This window comes from Lemur catta, chromosome 10, assembly GCF_020740605.2.
Source record: "Lemur catta isolate mLemCat1 chromosome 10, mLemCat1.pri, whole genome shotgun sequence".
Taxonomy (NCBI): Eukaryota; Metazoa; Chordata; class Mammalia; order Primates; family Lemuridae; genus Lemur; species Lemur catta.
This window is the reverse complement of record NC_059137.1, coordinates 49,572,484-49,592,874: the sequence shown is the minus strand read 5'-3', so window position 1 is coordinate 49,592,874 and position 20,391 is coordinate 49,572,484.

The window sequence follows — 20,391 nt, the reverse complement described above, 5'->3', positions numbered from 1 at the left end:
GACATCAGTAAAGTAATTGTTTCATTACTGAGATCTTAGAAGGCATATGTTATTCATCTTTGTCAGCCCATCCCTAGCATAGTGGTTGGCACATGAGAAGCCCGGGAAATGATTGTTCAATAAAGAAAATAAAACCACATAATAGTACATGTTGGACTGAAGGGGACACCACCAGGTACTAATGACCAGATTTAATGGCTACTTCTCAGGGCACATACTCTCAATGTGGGACACTTAATATTACTCAAACTCCAATCATGCTCTCCTGGAATTTCTTGGTATCCCTTTTTCCTGATCCTTCCTTTACCTTTCGTTTTGGGTGTTTTATCCTCTTAATCTAATTTGCTGGTTCCTGCTGCTTCCTCCATGTGCTTCCTGAACGTGGGTGACACCTGACCTGGTGGAACCTCTCAGCACTACTCTCTCTGCAGTGTCTTCAGCCATCTCATCACTTATCAGTTCAACTCCCATTTATATGTTGACATTGCCACATCCAGCTGAACTCACAATCCAAAACCAAATTCCCAGCTGTCGTGTTTCAGTCTGAAATGTCAGTTTTCAGTGTGCTCATGGCCGAAGAATGACCAGACCTACCAAAGTTAGACAAGCACGAAAATGAAGTTTATTGAGGAGAAAAAGAAAGGATTATAGAGCAAGGGCAAGGTATAGGTTTACAGAACATGATACATATGCCACAGATGATGACCAGACCCATTGTCGCAGAAAAGGGAGAGCAAAAAGAAGTGTGCAAAAAGGGACTTCGTCGTGGTCTGCATCTTGTTTTATAGTGCCCAGGTTGGGACCTCTCCGGTGGCTCAGACATCATCATGGAACCACTTTGATTGGACAGTTGGGAGTTGCATGACCTAGGTCTTAACTACGCATGCAGCTTGTTCTAGGTTAATTTCCAGACTCTATGGTGCCTATCCTGCTTGGCCCATGGGCTAGAGAGTCCTCTGCATTCTTTTGCAGCTGGTGTGCTAAGTTGTGATTGGCCGATTCATAGAGTATTCCCTCCTCCCCAGGTATGGCAGTCACTTGGGAGATTAGGGTGGGGCAGGACCAAAATGGGGACAACAGCACCCACTTTTGTCCCTAGGAGACCCAGAATCCCTCGCTCTCTACCTAACACAGCTACTAGTATATGGTCTGAATATTTATGCCCCCTGCCCACAACTCATATGTTGAAGCTCTAATCCCCAGTGTGACTCTTTTTGTAGATGGGGCCTCTAAACAAGTGATTAAGGTTAAATGAAGTCATAGGGGTGGTTTCCTGACCTGATAGGATTAGTGTCCTTATCCGAAGAGACACTGGACATCTCTTTGCGCTCTCTCCCTGCATGTGCACCAAGGAAAGGCCATGTGGGCACACAGAGAGATGGTGGCTACAAGCTTGGAAGAGAACCCTCATGAGAAAACATTTTCTGGCACCTTGATCATGGGCTTAGAGCTTCCAGAACTGTGAAAAAATAAATGTCTGTTGTTTAAGCCACACAGTCTTTGACATTTTGCTATTTCCACCTGAGCAGACTAAGACAGTTACCTACTGGACATTTTTACCAGATTAGCCTGCGTATGCTTTAAATACAACCTGTCTAAAAGAGAATGCATCAATCATCTACCTCCTACATTCTGTTTTCCTCCTGTCTGCACTGTCTCAATTACTAGCTTCCAGATTCTCTAGAATTTTTAGAGTCATTTTCAATTCCTCCCTCATTATGTCCTACTCAATCCACCTATTCATAAAGTCCTATTGATTTTATCTCTCAAATGCCTTCAAATCCAGTCTCTTTTTTCTTGATCATGGGTCTCCCATCTGTATTTCAGGACCTCACCATTGCTTACCTGAGATTTCTGTTAATTGATCTCTAACCTCCATTTTCTCCAGACTCTAATTTATCCACTACCTTATATCGAGAGTTATCTTTCTAAAACATCTGACCACATACCAACTCTGATTTCTGCCCAGTGTCTAAATTCAGTGTACAGTATAGGGGAGCCCTCAGCTGAAGACGTGTTCCATTCAGAATAAGAAAATGTAGGGGTAATGCCCACAGATGGGAGCGGGGAAGTCAAAAGCCAGGAGCATGGCCTCACAAGTCCCCTAACCAAGGACCCCAAGGAAGCTGATCTGAGACACCCCCCAGTTTCTGTAGCCAACAGGAATGAGGTGAAGGACATTAGAAAGTATGTCATCTGGATGCCATGGGGAATTTCTGCTGCCAGTTTAATGACTTCATGTTTATTACAGATTATTTCCTGATGATTAGAAAACATGCATACCAATGGGCTTGCCATCCAAATTATAGAAGTAGACAAATTTTTGAAATACTTCTCCCTCCCTCCCTCCTTACCTCTCTCTATCTCCCGTGCCCACCGTCTCTCTTTCATAGGGTATTGATTCATATTGGAGGCTCTGGATTCAGATTTAGACTGCCTAGATTTATGGTGTGACCTTGGACAAGTGACTTTACCTTGCCAGCCAAGAATTTACTTCTCTGTTAAATGCTTGTAACAATTATATGTTTTAATAATGGTAGCTTCCCTTACAAAGCTGTTAGAAAGATAAAATAAAGTACTTAGCACAGTGCCTGACCTGTAATTGATGAATGTCTATACTGGTGTCAGTAGTAGCCACAGAAATAGTATTTTCTAATAGTCTTTTAGTAAAAGTGCTAACAAAAGGTACTTTAGAATTCTAGTGCTCAGGGAACCCAGTTTGAGAAACACTAACCTAAGCTCCAGACACACTAACTTCTTCCTGCTCCTTGAATATGCCAGGCCATTGTACCTTTGGCTTTTTTTTATTTCCGTTCTTTCTTCCTGGATGCTCTGCTGCCAGACATCTGCATGTCTTTGTTCCCTCAGTTCATCCAGGACTTGACTTAAGACTCACCTGCTCAGCGAGGAGGCCCAGTCCAACCACTTCCGCTGGATCACACCACGCCATGCCCAGCACCGAGCTTCTTATCCCTCCCTCGTCCTGATTCATTTCTTCTGTTGCGTACTTATTACTAGCACAGTATTTATTTTATTTACTTAATAGAAGAGACTTCATTGTCTCTTTCTCCTACCACATGAAGCTAGGGGGTTTTGTCTGTTTTGTTCCATAGCACGAATAGGTTCTCCGCAAGTATTTATTGAATGACTGAATGAATAAGCTATAGTAAAATATTCAACACAATGGTATACACTTTGTGAACACAAAGTGTTTATCTAACAGTCTGGTAAAATAATATTTTTTTGCTATTTATTTTAAAGAAACAAAAAGAGTATGCTATCATATGAGCATGGAGACATTTCTTGCCAAAAAATGCTATTTAATCTAAAATAGAATAATTTCACATACATGGTATACAATTCTAAAACGAAGAAGGACACCTAAATGTTTAAGAAAACGAAGTTATGGGAAAGCTGGGTTAATCTAGAACTCATTATTGTAAGTATTCAGCTGTGACACAGGACCAATGATGTTACCTGAATCATAACTGTCACCCAGAATGAAAACCCATATTGTGAAAGTTAGACCTGGCTCCTGCCAACAAGGAGACGCTCACTATTTTGGGGGGTGATATTTTCGACATTAATATAAAGCAACTTAAATTCACAGTTAAAAATAATTAAAATTTAAAGCAAAAATAATACAATAAGTTTCTTTTTAAATTTAGATGCAAGGAGGCCACCCTGGCTTATAGTATTATTATTGCTAATATTAGGAACTGATATCCCAGAAGTACAATTTACAAGGACAGCAGGAGCCATTGCTATTTCTAATTGTGAACTTCTAATTGTCTTGCCTTCTGCCCAGAAAAACTCATTTTCTCATTTGTATCTCTTTGCTCATATACCTTTTTCACCTGGTGAACTGTGGTTTGGAGGGAAGACGGCCATAGCAAGAGGACAGGTGACATCTAGGAGGCCATCACCTCAGTGAAGTCACAACAGAGCAGGGTCTGGTCCTCAGTGCAAAAATTCAACTGTGTCAGGTAATCCAGAGTCAGTCGGCCAAGAGAACGGAATGAGACTAACTGAACTGATTTGAGTAGACAGCGGTGGATACCGATGCAGATGTCTATTCATAATCAAAAATGATGCTTCATGAGCTTCCGGTGTCAAATGAACTGTCAGTGAGGGACAAGCACTCTGTCCCTGTGGATGAGTGCTGAGAAAGCTATTAATGAAACCTGCATCGGAAGTTTTATTTTTTGTTGAATTTTTATAAATATAAAGGTGAACAAAGGGCTTCAGGTGTCTGTAAGGAGTCACCTCAGGAAGGATGGCTCGCACCCGTCGTCTTCTCCATGGAGATGGTCTCACTTCAGAGGCCATAATGACGAACCCTATTGGCAGTAACTGAGGAAACAGGACCAACTTCTGGCTCTTTAAATTTTTCAGTGATTCCTTTTTTTTTCCTTAAATCTTTCTCTAGACAGATGAATGCAGTTGATTAGGTTCCAGCTTGCCAAATTACAAGCACATTCCAAGTCCAGGATCCTTGAGATAACTACAGATGGGTCCTTGCCGGGCACTGGAATTAAATTACTGCTACTCTCTTCAATTCCTCACCTGCAGACAACGTGCACATCAGGGATGGACTTGATCAGTAGATATTGCAGCCGACAGCCTCTACCCACTACTTCAGGTGATCTGACTTCTGTGTGTTTTATGTAAAGAATTGCGGTGGCATTTAGCAGGCCTACCATGCCGGACTTTACAGATATCACTTTATGATATTCTTTTATGAATTGAAGTTATTTTGAATCATGTCTGGACTCCCAAGGCCAAGTTAGGTGCAGTGTCATTTGGGGACTATTTTCAGAGGCAATATAGTCAGTCATGCAGTGATTTCTTACCTCATAGTATGGGTATCGGCCAAGTTCAGTTCCAGATGGTATTTAAAGGGTAATGTTTTGAGCTTTTATCTTTTATAGTTCTTACAGGTGAGATAGCTGGTAAACACAAGACCCAACTCTTACAAGTGGCCAAATTGAATTCAGATTAGTTCATACTCAGAAACTTATCAAAAACACGTTTTTCTTGCCACCAGAAGAGAGGACAAATGGCAGGAAATGTAAAATTTGTGCATTACCATGCTTCAGCTCATGGCTTACAGAAACGAATCTGTCACTGTATTCAGGAGTTCTTACTTTGCTAAGAGGTAAGCATTCTATGAAAACTAAAGAAAGGATAGATAAAATTCAATCTATAAATGTTCCTGATATAAAGAACTCAATTCCTGTATCATATTTATAAGTATGTTGTTTTTTAAATTTGTTTTAAGCTTAGAAAAAGTGAATTGTAAGCACTTCTGTTTTTCTCAGGTTACTCAAAGGTTATCAGTTTGCCCCTTTAAAAAAAAAAAATCTTAATCTCAGAAAAGACACTGAGCCCAGAAGCCAGGATGTTGTCTTATAGTATCTTTGATACCTGCATTTCTCTTCAAATGAAAAATTTCCTAAAAAATGTTTTTACCTTGATATTTAATTTCTCGTAATCTCACTCATCTCTCTCAAAGTGAACTCTGGAATCAATTTTATTTTTTAAATATTTAGATCTAGCCATTTCTAAGTTGTATTTTACCAAATGTGCAGGTTTTAAAAATTTAAGTATTGTGCTGAGGACTAAAATTCATTTAATTAGGAAAGATTTATTTATGTATATAAACATAGCAAGGATGATGTGAACCCTCTGTTGGCATAATTTGTCACATTAAATTATTTGTCTTTTAGCATAAGCTTTGGAAGTCGGATATTATGCTCAATATTTGGAATGCAATTTGCTAGATGCTTCTGGTCAGTGTGTTTGTTTAGATATCTCTATTTTGGCTTGTTTCTCATCACCTATATCCAAAATTGTTTTGGGTTGAGTCACTGGTACTTGTATTGATTATAATGCTATAAGATGTGAGCAAAATAGCCTCTTTTTGGTGTGCATTAGTGCCAAAATTACTGACTTCCCCCTGCCTTGTTAGTTTCTTTTAACTTTGATTTAATCAGTTTTCAATTACAAAATCAGTGGCTCCACAAAAATGTGCATGATAAGATTTCAGAATTTTTCTTTTATGTCATTTGGTAAGATATTAGTCATTTAAAGATACTTGGGAGAAGGAGAAGGAGGGAACATTGACAAGAAAACTATGACATGTGTGATGCATTCCTATCCTCTTTGGGCTGACAATGCTTCCATTCATTTCTCTAGACTCTGGGGAATATGTTCTTCCTTTCTTCCAGGAGTGTAGGTTGGCCAGAGAAAAGGAGAAGGAGAGAAGGGCAGTAGAGTCCTCTCCCAAATCATCGTGTACCTTTTCAGCTGACAGACGGGCCATTCTCAGTGTGTACTTTAAAAGAAGGAAAGTTGAAATAAGTTCTTTCTAAATAGCACATGGTGATTCCTTTGCTAGTAAGGTATTTTGTTTATTCTTGACACTGGAAAAAAAGGCAATTGATATTTGACTCATTGAATATTCTCTTAAGTTCTTTTTCTCCTGTGGTGTATAAAATTGTGTAGAAAACTCCTTTAAAATGACCAAATATCTCTCAATAAGCTAAACTTTCAGTATCATTTAAAATCTCACAGAACCCTATAGCGGGCCGATTGTCCAGCTACAAAATCATATTTCTTTCAGTTCTGAGATTCTATGTGAGTCATTGCATAGATCCTAGTCAGTCTGTATTATCACATAGCATTGGATAGGAAGAAAACTGGATATGTGTTAAAAGTTTTTTGGCTAACATGTACCTAACAATGATAAGTAATGCTTCTTGTACTATGGAGAATATTTTACAAATTGAAGTAATATGATATGATATTATGCTCAATATAATTGTTAGACTCGTGCTTTACAGTTATTTACATACACATCATCTCTCTCTACCTATACTGTAAACTCTTTGAGGGAACGAGTAAATTCACTTTCATATTGCCAACAGAGCTTAGCATAGATAGGGTCTTTATGTCATAAGTGCTCAATAATATGTACAAATGAAGAAGTAAGATTGTAGGATCCCTCTGTATGAATGTCTTGACACCTTCTCTATAGGTCGTACAGATAAACTTGGAACTTGGAATTCTAAGAAAGTATATAAAACACCAAATAAAAATACCTGACAATTGAATACTAGTAAAAGATGCCAAAGGTGGAGTATATAGTGGTTTTTTAAGAATGGATAGATGTGGTCTCATTATTGATAAATTTGGCCATGATTTTCCTTCAAAATATAGAATCTATTAGAACATAATCATCTTGGTCACTAATTGGTTTTGTAAAACTGTCTCCTTTCATTTTATAACTGATCTATTTGAAAATGTGGTGAACCATAAAAGGCCATTTCTTTGGAAAAGTGTAGGGACAAGCCCCTTGAAGTTTTGTTTGGGTGATGTTCAAAGCCAAACGCTAAACCTTTCCCAGAACTTGAAACAAATATTAATGCTACCACAAACCAAAGTGGGAAACTCCTAGAGAGTTTATTTCCTCTTCATCTTCTGCTTTTTTAAAAAATTTCTGCATTCCAACTGCTTGTTTAGAATTATCCTGCTTTCTAATGGATGTGCAATTAGTTCTATACAGTAAAATCTCAGGGACCAGGGCTTTGGAGCAGCCCAATTTTTTGGAGGTTTATACTCTGGTGCTGTCTGTGTAACACCCCTTCTCATAGGAGGCCAGAATGTCTTTCTCTTAGTCCATTTAGTCTGCTCTAAAAAAATTACCATAGATTGGGTAGCTTCTAAATAACAGAAATTTCTTTCTCACAGTTATGAAGATGGGAGAGTCCAAGGTCAGGGTGCTGGAAGATTCTTTGTCTTGTGAGTGCCCGCTTCCTAGTTCACAGATGGTGCCTTTTTGCTGTGTCCTCGCAAATTAAAAGAGACTAACTAGTACTCTGGTAGTATTAGCCTTTTATAAGGGCACTAATCTCATTCATGAGGACTCAGCCCTCATGATTTAATCACCTCCCCAATGCCCCACATCCTAGTACCATCACCTTGGGGGTTAGGATTTCGACATATGAATTTTTGTGTGCAGTGAGTTGGGGGCACACAAACATTCAGACCATAGCAGACTTCTAATGGGATAATTCAGCTGGAATACTAAAATCCACAAAGACCAAAGTATTCTATTATCCTTATGTAGAACCAGAAAGCCTTTTTTGGGGAGCTGCATCTTTGATAAGGTCTTTATAAGATGATAATTGAATGGAATAAATGCTAGCTGAGACGTAGGACTATTAATCTATGAATGATTTCTCTGTAAGCTTTATTAATATTGCTTTATTAACAAAGATCCAACTAATGGCTTATTGGAACTTTCATCCAAAAATGCAAGATAATTTAGAAGTAATGAACTTAAACATATATACTTTCAGAAGCATGGCAGGGATAGCTAGCTGACTGTCAGTTTCATGTTCCCCTTGCACAATGCTGAGTTATCATGGGGAAGTACCTTTCTAACCAGGGACCACATTTTCCAGCCTTCTTGTATCTAATTGGGACATTACCTGGTTCTAGCAATAGGAAATAAGAGTGGAAGTGATACATGTCCTTCTGTGAAGTGATAAAGAGGCAGGTGTACCTTTTGTGTAGTCTCTTTCTCTGTTGTTCTGAATAAAAATGACTCCATGAGCCTACAAGGAAGTGGAGCCACAAAATAGAAGGAATCTAAGTCTCAGGATGAGCATGTCAAGGAGTGGTTTGGAAGGCCACTGAACTGGAAATATCTATGTTAGTCTGTATTGCGTGCAAGAAATTCATGTTTATGGGGTTAAATTAATGGAATTTGAGGGCTTACCTGTTCTTATAGGACGTAAATAAAAATATCACAGAGGTCGTTGCAAAATCAAATTTATTCCTGTTCTGTTTTTATTCTGAAAGTTTTGGATTTAAACAGTGAAGGCAGGTTTTGAGAGTCATATTAAAATTGTTGGAATTATAAACAAAGAATGTACACCTATTCCCTAGATGCTGACCCATTCCTATCCACGCCTTCCCAGGAAATAATTTTCCTAGGTATCATGAAGCCCATCTCTTGCCCATTTTCCACTCAGTTCCCACCTCCTTTATGAAGCTTTCCCTTAACTATAAAGAGATCATTCCTTCTTTGAGTGCATAGCAATTAAAATTTGTAACACTCTTTGTTCTGTTTCATATACTGCCTAGTGAGAAAATACACATTATTACGTTACTTTAATGAGTAAATGCACAATTTCTTTAAATCAAAATGTGATGGAGAGAGGAATAAAATTTGTAAAATAAATGGTTTGAAGATACTGGAAATAGACATTCTTTTGTACGCAGGAAGATGATTGTTGAGGAAAAAAGGTCCAGGATATTTTACACCTCACTGTAATATTGACACCCACAGTCAAACACTTTTAGTTATGTTCTGGGATATAGCAGTTTTTGACCCTTTCATGTTCTCACAGAAATTAAGACTTTAATATATATGCAGAAAATTAAAAAAAAAAATGGTCAGGACGGTGCAGACATCACTAGTAATTTTGGGTATGCAGGCTGCCTGCTTACAGTCATCTTCCAAATTTGAGAATATATTTTCAACTAATTTAGTCCTTGGGATCACTCTTATTCTATGAGTGAGAGTGTCAAATGTGGTACCATTAGGATGGCAAGTTTTATGTGTTGATCCCACCTAAAAGTCGAAAGCAGATTCATTCCACTCCGAGTGCCAACCATGTGGTAAGCCCTATCCAATTCCTTGGATGTGACTTGGATTTCAAGGGACAAAATGTAATATGAAGGCTCTGCATCTTGTTACCTAATTCTGAGTGATTAGTCCTCCACTGTTGAGTATCAAATATCCACATTTATCATACCGGACCTCTTAATCATTGTCAACTGTGCAGAATGACCCTTCGAGATTTTTGTATGCATTAAATTCAGGAAGTTATCAGATGCATTTCCCTAAGAAATGTAAGTCATGCTCCCTTGTGAGCACACATAGAAATCACAATATAAAAGGCCTATTTGACATTAAAGTTTAGATAATGTGAAGGGTGAGTACAGAATGAAGCTATGGAAGAGAAATTTTGAATGAAAAGATTTAGGTATCTCACACTTGTCTTGTAAAAGCAAGAGCTGTGAATTATCTTCCACACAGTTTAGTCCAATTGTTTCAAGTGTGTTATGAGAAGAAAGTTTGAATCATCATCTCCCTATCTCTAACTGTGGTTTCTTTGAAGCATTTGTAAAAATGTATATAATATCTAGTGCTCTTTCCTCTCGCACATTAAGCTTCTGATTAACATATGGTAATAATACAACACTGTTGAGTTGTCCAACTCTTACTAAAGCATGAAATATAGAGTACAAAAGCACACGTGCAAAGTGAGCTAATATTTCTTCCCCCAAATAAGTTTTTCATCCACATTCTTGTCAGTTATAGAAATTGATTTTATCCTCATGAAAAGAGCTAGTAGTTTAAAAAGAATCTGCAATGTCTGACTTATTTCATAATACAACAGAAATAGGCAAGATAAAAAGAAAGTTTGTACTCGGTACAAAAAAAGATTTATTATGCCAGTGTAGAGAGAAATGGTCTGTAGAATTTCAACACCAAGGTTAATTTTTATTATATAATGAATGCATAAAAACAGGATTTGGAAAAGATGTGCTTTCCAGCCACTTTTTCTTGCATAATAGTACAGTAACAACAAAAAATAAAGTAAGGTGAATTGCAAAGGAAGGAGACCATCATAAAAGATAGTATGCAAATTTATCCACCATTGATTCTATCATCCTGTTTGCAGCACTACATTTGAGATTGTGTCAGCACTTCCATTATAAGCCTGTACTTTAAGGAATTTGGAATTTAGCCAATAAAAGATCATTCTGAACTAAAAGTTGGCACACAAAATTTCCTCCCCTGAGCAAAAGTTGTTTTCATTATTTCTTCTTCATCGTTGTCTTCTTTTTTCTCTCCTCTTTATAAAATTCCATAAAACTTCATCTGGTTGCTTTTAAGCTTAAATATCTAAAGTGAAAGTTAAGTATAAGAGAGCCAACCCAATGGTTTGAAGACAATACATCTTTTGTCCATCTGGGCAGAATTTGTATTTGGTATTTTATATGAAGGAACCATACTATTCAGTTGGGAGTATTTAGAGAAGGAGTAAAAACGAATTTCAGAAGACCTTTTAGTCATTGCCTCTAATAATGAAGTTAAAAGGAATACAATGAGGGTAAGAGAGAGCTTATTCACTCATCCCTATTATTGTACATATTACTTTACAGCTATTTATAAAAACTGTTCTTCACAGTACTTCTGCACAATTTCATACCCATTTATTTTACAGCTTTATTGGTGTATAATTTACATACAATAAAATTAACCCATTTTAAGTGTACAGTTCTATATGTTTTGGTAAATATATGTAGTCATCTGATAACTACTAACCACAGGCAAGTTTCAGAACAATTTCATCACCACAAAAAGTTTCCTTGTTCTTCTTGGCAGTCATTCCCCACTGCAATCCCACCTCAGTCTCAGGCAACTACCGATCTGCTTTAGATTTGCCTTTTCTAGAATTGTCTATAAATGAAAGCAGATGATATATAATTTACTGTGTCTCTAACTTATTTCACATATCATGATGTTTTTGAGAGCTATTCATGTTCTTGAATGTATCAGTAGTCCATTCCTTTTTATTGCTGAGTAGTATTCCATTGTACAGATGTACCACAATTTGTTAATCCATTAATGAGTCATAGACATTTGGCACAATTTCCAGTTTGAGACCATTATGAATAAAACTTCTATACATACTACCATACAGGTTTTTGTGCAGGTGTGTTTCTACTTCCCTTAGGTAAATAGCTGCAAGCAGAATTGTTGGGTCTTATGATAAGTGTATACTCAACTTTATATGGAACTGCCAAACTATTTTCTGAAGTGGATGTGCTATTTTTCCCTCCCATCAATAATGCATGAGGGTTCCAGTTTCTCTACATGCTTGCCAACAGTCTTTTTCTTTTAGTTATTCTAGTAGGTGAGTACTGATAGTTATTGTGCTTATTTGCTGCTTATATTTATATATTTTCTTTCATGAATTGTCTTTATCAGATCTATCTACCTCCTCCCTCATTTTTATTAGGTATTTGTCCTTTTGTTATTATGTTGTAATGTTTCATTATATATTTTAGAAAAGAGTTCTTTGTCAGATATGTGTTTGGCAAATGTTTTGCCCCAATATGTTGCTTGCTGTTTTATATTATTAATGGAAATTTTTGATCAAATAATCAAAATTTTTAAGTTTGATGAAGTCTAATGTATACATTTTTATGATTTATTTATTTATATATCCTAAGAAATCTTTGCCTCACCTATGTTCTCCACAATTTTTCCTAAATTCTCTAGAATCATTATGGTTTTAGCTCTTAGATTGGGTCTCTGATCTATTTCAAGTTAATATGTATAGTGTGTCCATTTATGTTGTCCCAAGATTGTTAAATTTCCTTTTAATTTTTTCTTTGACCCATTAGCTGTTCAGGAGCATGTTTAATTTCCAAGTGGTTGTGAATTCTCCAAGATTTCTCCTGTTATTGATTTCTAATTCCATATCATTGTGGCCAGAAAAGATACCTGCTATGATTTCAGTCTTCTTAACACTTGTTTTGGGGTTCAACATATGCTCTATCCTGAATAATTTTCTGTGTGCACTTGAAAAGAATATATATTCTGTTGTTATTGGATGGAATGTTTTGTATTTGTGTGTTAGGTTCACTTGGACTATAGTGTTTCTGAAATCTACTATTTCTATATTGAATGTCTGGATGATCTATCTATTGTTTAAAATGGAGTATTGAAGTTCCCTATTAATATTGTATTGTCTATTTCTATTTCTTCCTTTATTTCTGTTAATATTTGATTTATACAGTAGGTGCTCCTGTATTGGGCACATATATATTTATGATTGTTATATTCTCTTGGTGAATTGACCCCTTTATCATTATATAATGACCTTCTGTGTCTCTTATGACAGCTTTTGATTTAAAGTGTATTTTATCTGGTATAGGTATAGATACCCCTGCTCTCTTTTTGTTACCATTTTCATAGAATGTCTTTTTCTATCCCTTAATTTTCAGCTATTTGTGTCCTTAAAGCCAAAGTGAGTCTCCTGTAAGTAATATATAGTTGGGACTTGATTTTTTGTTTTTAAATTCATTCAGCCATTTAATTCTCTTCATTCAAAAATTTAATTCATTCAATACACTTGAAATTGATAAATAAGTACTACTACCAGTAGGCTAATTGTTTTGCAACTGTTAATGATTTTTCAAGTAATGAATAGTCCTTTTATGATTTAATATTTTTGTAGTGGTATGCTTTAATTCCTTTCTCTTTATCTTTTATGTATCTATCATAGGTTTTTTCTTTGTGGTTGCCATAAAGCTTACATAAACATCCTATAGTTAGAACAGTTGATTTTGAGCTGATAATTACTTAAATTCAACTGCATATAAAAACTCTACACTTTAATTCTGTTCACCTCACAATTTATATTATTGGCACCATAATTTTTATCTTGTATATAGTGTATATTCGTTAATAAATTATTATAGTTATATTTTTAATACTTTTGTCATTAAACCTATATAATAGAGTCAAAAGTGATTTATGCACTATCATTACATTATTAGAGAATTCTGAATTTGACTACATTCTTACCTTTACAATGGGTTTTATAGTTTCATGCTATTAAGTAATGTCCTTTCATTTCAAACTTGAAGCATTTCTTGTAAAGCAGGTCTAATGGTGATGAACTCCCACAGCTTTTGTTTGTCTGGGTAAGTGCTTATCTCTCCTTTTCTGAAGGACAGCCTTTCTTGTATAGTATTCTTGGTTGACAGTTACTCTTCTTTCAGCACCTGGAGTGTAACATCACACTCTCTTGGGCTGCAATATTTCTGCTGAGAAAGTCACTGATAGTCTTATGAAAATTCCCTTGTATGTGAGTAGTTGCTTTGCTTTTGCTGCTCTCAAAATTCTTTGTCTTTATTATTTACATATTTGATTATAATCTGTCTTCATAAAGATCTTTTATAATTAATCCATGTGAGTTTTTTGAGGCTTCATGGATCTGAATGTTCATTTTCCTCTTCAGATTTGGGATGTTTTCTGTCACTATCTTTTTTAAATAAACTTTCTTCCCCTTTCTCTTTTTTTGATTCCCTTCTGGGATTCTCATAATGCAAATAGTGGTTTGTTTGATGGTATCCCATAAGTTCTGTAGATTTTCTTCATTCTTTGTCATTATGTTTTCTTCTTATTCATCTGACTGGGTTTCAAATGACCTGTTTTCAAGTTCACTGATTCTTTCTTCTGTTTTATAAAGCCTGTTGTGGAAGCTCTCCATAATTTTTTTCATTTCAGTCATTGTGTTCTTTAGCTTTAGAATTTCTCTTTGGTTCTTTTTATGATTTCTGTCTCCTTGCTGAACTTCCCCTTTTGTTTGTGTATTGTGTTCCTGATTTCATTTAGTCATCTATCTGTATTCTCCTGTAGCTCACAGAGCTTCTTTAAGATGATTACAGTTGTCCCTTGGTACACATGGAGGATGGCTTCCGGGACCACCTGTGTATACCAAAATCCACGTATATTCAAATCCTACAGTCAACCCTGTGAAACCCATGTATATGAAAAGTCAGCCCTCCAAATATGTTGATTTTGCATCTTGAAAATATTTTTGATCCACATTTGGTTGAAAAAATCTGCATATAAGTGACCTATACAGTTCAAACCTATGTTGTTCAAGGGTCAACTGTATTTTGAATAATCTAAATGTGTAGGTCTTCATTTCTTTAGGGTTGTTATTGATGATTTTTCTTTCTTTGTTGGTGTCATGTTTTCCTAATTATTTGTGAACTTTATGGCCTTGTGTTGGTGTCTGTGCATTTGAAGAAATAGACTGGCTTTGGCAGGGAAAACACTTTACCAATTAGCCCAATCAGAAGTTCTTGGCAGGTATGGTTCACAGGTGCTAGTTGGCACTGGGGTGGACATGGAGGCTAGGTCTGTGGGTGCTGGTCTGGAGCCTGGGGCCATGAGGGCCAGCCTGGTGCTGGGGCATACCTGGAGCCTGGATCTAGGAGAACAGACCTAGGTCTTGGGACCACAGATGGCCTAGAGCCTGAGTCTGTGGGGACATTCTGAAGCCTGGGGCCGTGGGGGCTAGTGGGGCACTGGGGTCCACCAGGTAGGCCTAAACTTATGGCCCACTGAAGTAGGCCTAGACCCTGGGTTTGCTGAAGCATGGGGGGATTGGGGCCAGCCTGGAGCCTGTATCCATGGGGACTAGCCAGGTACTAGGTGGGCTTGGAACATGTATCTGAGGGAGCTGGCATGGGGTTTGAGTCTGAAGGTACAGTCCTACTGCCTGGGGCTATAAGGGCCAGCCGGAAGCCTGAGGTCTGCTGGTGCCAGTCTGGTGCCAGAGTGAGTCTGGATTCTGGCCTGAAATCATGATGCTGGCCTGAAATCTGGAGCGGCAGGAGCTGGCCTAGTACTGTGGCAGGCCTGAAGCTTGAGGCTGGCCTGGAGCCCATGGGCCTGGCCTGGTACCAGGGCTGGCCTGAAGCCTGGGGCTATCCATGAAAACTTTAGTTATGTTGTTTAATCTCTCAAAAAAAGTTTTCTTTTTAATCCTACTGGGATTTTTATCAGGATTGCAATGTGTCTAAGATCAGTTTGACAAGAATTACCATTTGAACAATAGTGAGTCTTCTAATCTATGAACACAGTAAGATGCTTTTAAGTAGTCTTTAAGTTATTTCAGCAATGATTTATAGATTTCAGTGTTCAGACATTGTATATCGTTTATCAGATTTATTCCTAAATTTTTTAATTTATTTGATGTTGTTATGAATAAATTTTAAAATTTCATTGTCAGATTGATCTTAGAGAAGTAGAAATATAATTGACTTATTTCTCAACTATGTACCCTATGACTTTGCTAAATTCACGTAATAGTTCTAGTAGTTCTTCTCTGTTTCTTTTCTTTTTTTTTTTTTTTGAGACAAAGTGTCACTCTGTTGCTTGGGCTAGAGTGCTGTGTCATCAGCCTAGCTCACAGTAACCTCAAACTCCTGGGCTCAAGCAATCCTCCTGCCTCAGTCTCCTGAGTAGCTGGGACTACAGGCATGTGCCACCATTCCTGGCTAATTTTTCTATATACATTTTTAGCTGTCCATATAATTTCTTTCTATTTTTAATAGAGACAGGGTCTCACTCTTGCTCAGGCTGGTCTTGAACTCCTGAGCTCAAACGATCCACCCGCCTCGGCCTCCCAGAGTGCTAGGATTACAGGCGTGAGCCACTGCGCCCGGCATCTTCTCTGTTTCTTAATACAAATATTTAACCCTCTAAATTTCCTCATAGGTACTGCTTTAGCTGCATTTAACAAATTTTGATTTATTGTTTTATTTTCAGTCAACTCAATGTATTTTCTTATTTCTTCTTTGACCCATAGGTTATTTTGAATTATAGAAATATGTGGGAATTTCCTGGATTAATTTATATTATTGATTTCTAATTAAATTGTGTTGTGGTTGGAGAACATAATTTCAGCCCTTTAAAATTTAGTCAGGCTTGTTTTATGGCCTTAAATATGGTCTATGCTGGAGAATGTTTCATATGCACTTGGAAAAAATATATGTTGTTACCTGAAGCTATCTATAGATGTCAGTTAGTTCAGGTGGTTTATAGAGTTTTAAAATTTTATGTACCTTTTATGACATTATGTCTACTTATTCTAACAGTTGCTTAAAGGAAAGAATTAAAATATTTGATGATAATTTTTGACTTACTCATTTTTCTTTTCAATTTCAGCTTTTGCTTCATTTGTTTAAGAGCTCTGTTGTTAGGTACCTAGGGATGTGTGTGTGTGTGTCTCTCTCTCTCTCTCTATATATATATATATGCACACACACACCTTACATGTATAAATAAAATTTATAATTGGTATATCTTTGGATTCCCCTTATCATTATACAATAATATTCCTCTTTTTCTCTAGCAGTATTTTATCTTAAAGTCTATTTTGTCTAACATTAATATTGACTCTTTAGCAATCTTATGCATTTCTTTTGCAATGTATATGTTTCCATCCTTTTACTTAAAACCCATCTTTTTATAAATTTAAAATACATCTATTGTAGCCAAGATATATACTTGGACCTTGCTTTTTAAAAATCCAGCCTGACAATCTCTACCTTTTGATTGGAATGTTTATTAGTTGATTCACATTTTAACATTGTTATTGGTATGGTTAGAGCTAAGCTTGATATTTTGGTCTTCTCTTTTTTTTGTATTAAACAAATATTTTTAATATACCATTTTAATTCCCTCATGGACATTTTAGCTATAATTTTTTGAGTTATCCTTTGCTGTAGGGATTACAGATTACATCGTACTCCACTTGAAGTTAACTGACTTCTAGTAAAATATAGAAACTCTTTACCAAAATAGCTATTTGTATTATTTTTGTTATGTCTATTAAATCTCTAATAGTAATAAACCTAACAATACAGTGATATAATTAGGAGTTTAATAATATGTCTTTTAAAATAAAAGAAACAAATATTATACAGTTGTCTCTCAGTGGATGCAGGGGATTCCAGACCCCCACATATACCTAAATCTATGCATACTCAAGTTTTGCAGTTGGTCCCACAGAACCCACATATAGGAAAAGTCAGCTCTTCATATATGTGAGTTTCTCATATTGCTGAATATTATATTTTGGTCTGTCTTTGGTTGAGAAAATCTGCTTTTAAGTGGAACTGCACAGTTTAACCGTATGTTGTTCAAGGGTCAACCGTATATATTGCTGGCACTTTTCATTTTTACCTGTGACTCTGAGTAACAATCTCTTGTCATTTCTTTTCATTTTGAGAAATTCCTTCAACATTTCTTGTAACATAGGTCTATTAGCAACAAATTTACTTATATGTAAATGTCAATATTTCACCTTCTCCTTTTAAGGATAAATTCAATGGAGGTAGAATTCTTGGTTAACAACTGTTTAGTCTTAAGTACTTTGATATGTCTTATTCTGGCCTCCACTGTTTCTGATGTAAAAATGAGTTTTCAGTCATGTCATTGTTACCCTGTATATGATACAGGCATACCTCAGAGATAATGTGTGCTCAATTCCAGACTATCACATTAAGGCACTTTACTCCCTTTGTCTGTCTTTACACTTGACTCTGAAGTTCTGACTGCTGGAATCTTGCCACCATTACAATTGAGACAAAAGACAACTTCTCCCCATCCTCTGACACATAGACATACACACACACACATACACACATCCATCTCTAAAAGAATCTCTTTAAATTCTGTTTTATAGTCCAGAAAGCATACCTCTAGATAGTAAGAATGACCTTGCCTTTCAGTTGAGAGTCTGCCCCTCCTCACGGGGATATGCCTTTACTCTTTATAGTATTTTTCATGCAATATCTTAGCATTAATATTTCAAGAATCACATCCATAAGGTAATAAGAACTGTGTGAAGCAGGTGGTGACCCAGGGAGACTGGAGCAAATGGAGAAGAACAGTAGGTCTGAGACTCAGAAGCAGGGCTTGGTCAGCCAGAGATGGACCGGCCTGGGTCAGAACAATATTAGGCACTAGAACATTACCCAAGGCAGGAGCTGGTCATTTGGTAACTGGGAATATCAGTCCAAAGAAGGATATGCATCTGGGTAATCAATGCCCAAAGGAAGCTTCAGGGTAGCCCTCCCAGAACCATTGATTTAAGAGTTCATACAAAGTGCAGGTACTAGGCAGGGCTGGAGAAGGTAAATAGCAGGTAATCAGCAGAGGTCTGGCTCTGCTTGCCGTCTTGGAATAGGTAGCATAGCAGTCTTATCAGAGGCTAATCAAGGTAGTTAATAGAAACCAGAGTAGCAGGGAAATTCTCAGTCTTAGGGACTCAAAGCCAGTCATGGTTGTTGAGGAATTGGAGGTATCAAGATTAGAGTAGAATCAGCTGGAAAAGAAGAGGAGGCATATTTAGTTCTTTGAGGAAGTACTAAATGCCAGGCCTTACCTCCTAACTTACCTCATTTTCATCTCTCAGCATCTCTGTACAGAAAATGGTATGTATCTTCCTTCCTTAAACATGGCGCAGTTGACCAAATGATCAGAGCTCAGGTCTACAAAGCAACACATTAGGAGACGGGTTAGGTGGTTAATGAAAGAAGCAACAACAAAAACATGGCACAACTGTGTGCAAGATGCTCTTTTTAAAATGAGGAAACTGAGGCCTAGGGAGGTTAATAACTAGCCAAAGGTCACACAGCCAGAAAATTATATAGCCTGGTATAAAATCTAGTACTTTCTGACCCCAGAGCCAATTTTCCTCACTTCATCATTCTGCAAAACAGTAAATAATTGGCCTGAAGTTTCTTATTCTATGGGGACATAAATAGCATCCAGAGAGTGGTAACAGGTCACATTCACAGTAGTAAGCTTGCAGGGCTGCATATTCAGGAGCCAGGCAAGTTATTTTAATCACATTATCACACTATCCTTAGAGGACACCTGACATTTCTACCATTTGAATCATCCCTTTGAGTTAGGAAATGGCAGATGGTGTCCATATGTGTTAATAGGCAGGATGTGTCAATGAAAAGGGAATCAGCTCTAAGTAACAAAATGCCAGATAACGAGGGTTCTATACACCAGGAGGGAAGAGAGGAATGAATGGCTGTTGTCTAGATCAGAGTTGGTAAGCTTTTTCTGTAAAGGGCTAGGGATAACTACTCAACTCTGCTGTCGTAGGGGAAAAGCAGCCACAGACAGTATGTACACAACGAGGGTGTGGCTATGTTCCAATAAAACTTTATTTAAAGAAACAAGCTGCCAGCTAGATTTTGTCCACAGATTGGAGTTTGCTGACTCCTAGTCTAGAAAACCAACAGGGTCAACTCCAGAGGAGGTGTGTGCCATCTAGAAGAACTACAGAGTAGTTAGTTAAGTTAAAAACTCATGTTACTGAGTAGACAGGCAGCCATCATCTTAAAAAGAAGATTGCCTGTGCCAGGCCAGTGCAGTGTGGCTGCTGGTGACAAGGAGGTTCTGGGTGCCTAGCTTGGAGAAAACACCTAAAGTCACATGCAGAGAGCTAAAGAAGATGAACTTTGCTGACCTCACCATTTTTCTCAGGCTGTACCAGAGTAAGCAAATGAAGAATCATGGGGAAAATAAGATACAGAGAACCTTATACACTATTTGGTCTTATTTCCCCTCTGCAGGATTGTAATGTGGGCTCTGGCCCATTTAGGAAGGAAAATAAACTTCTGTTTAACTAGTTATTGTCAAGATGTATTACCTTCTGCCCATAAAGTGGGTCTTAGTTCTAGACACTGCATGAGTTA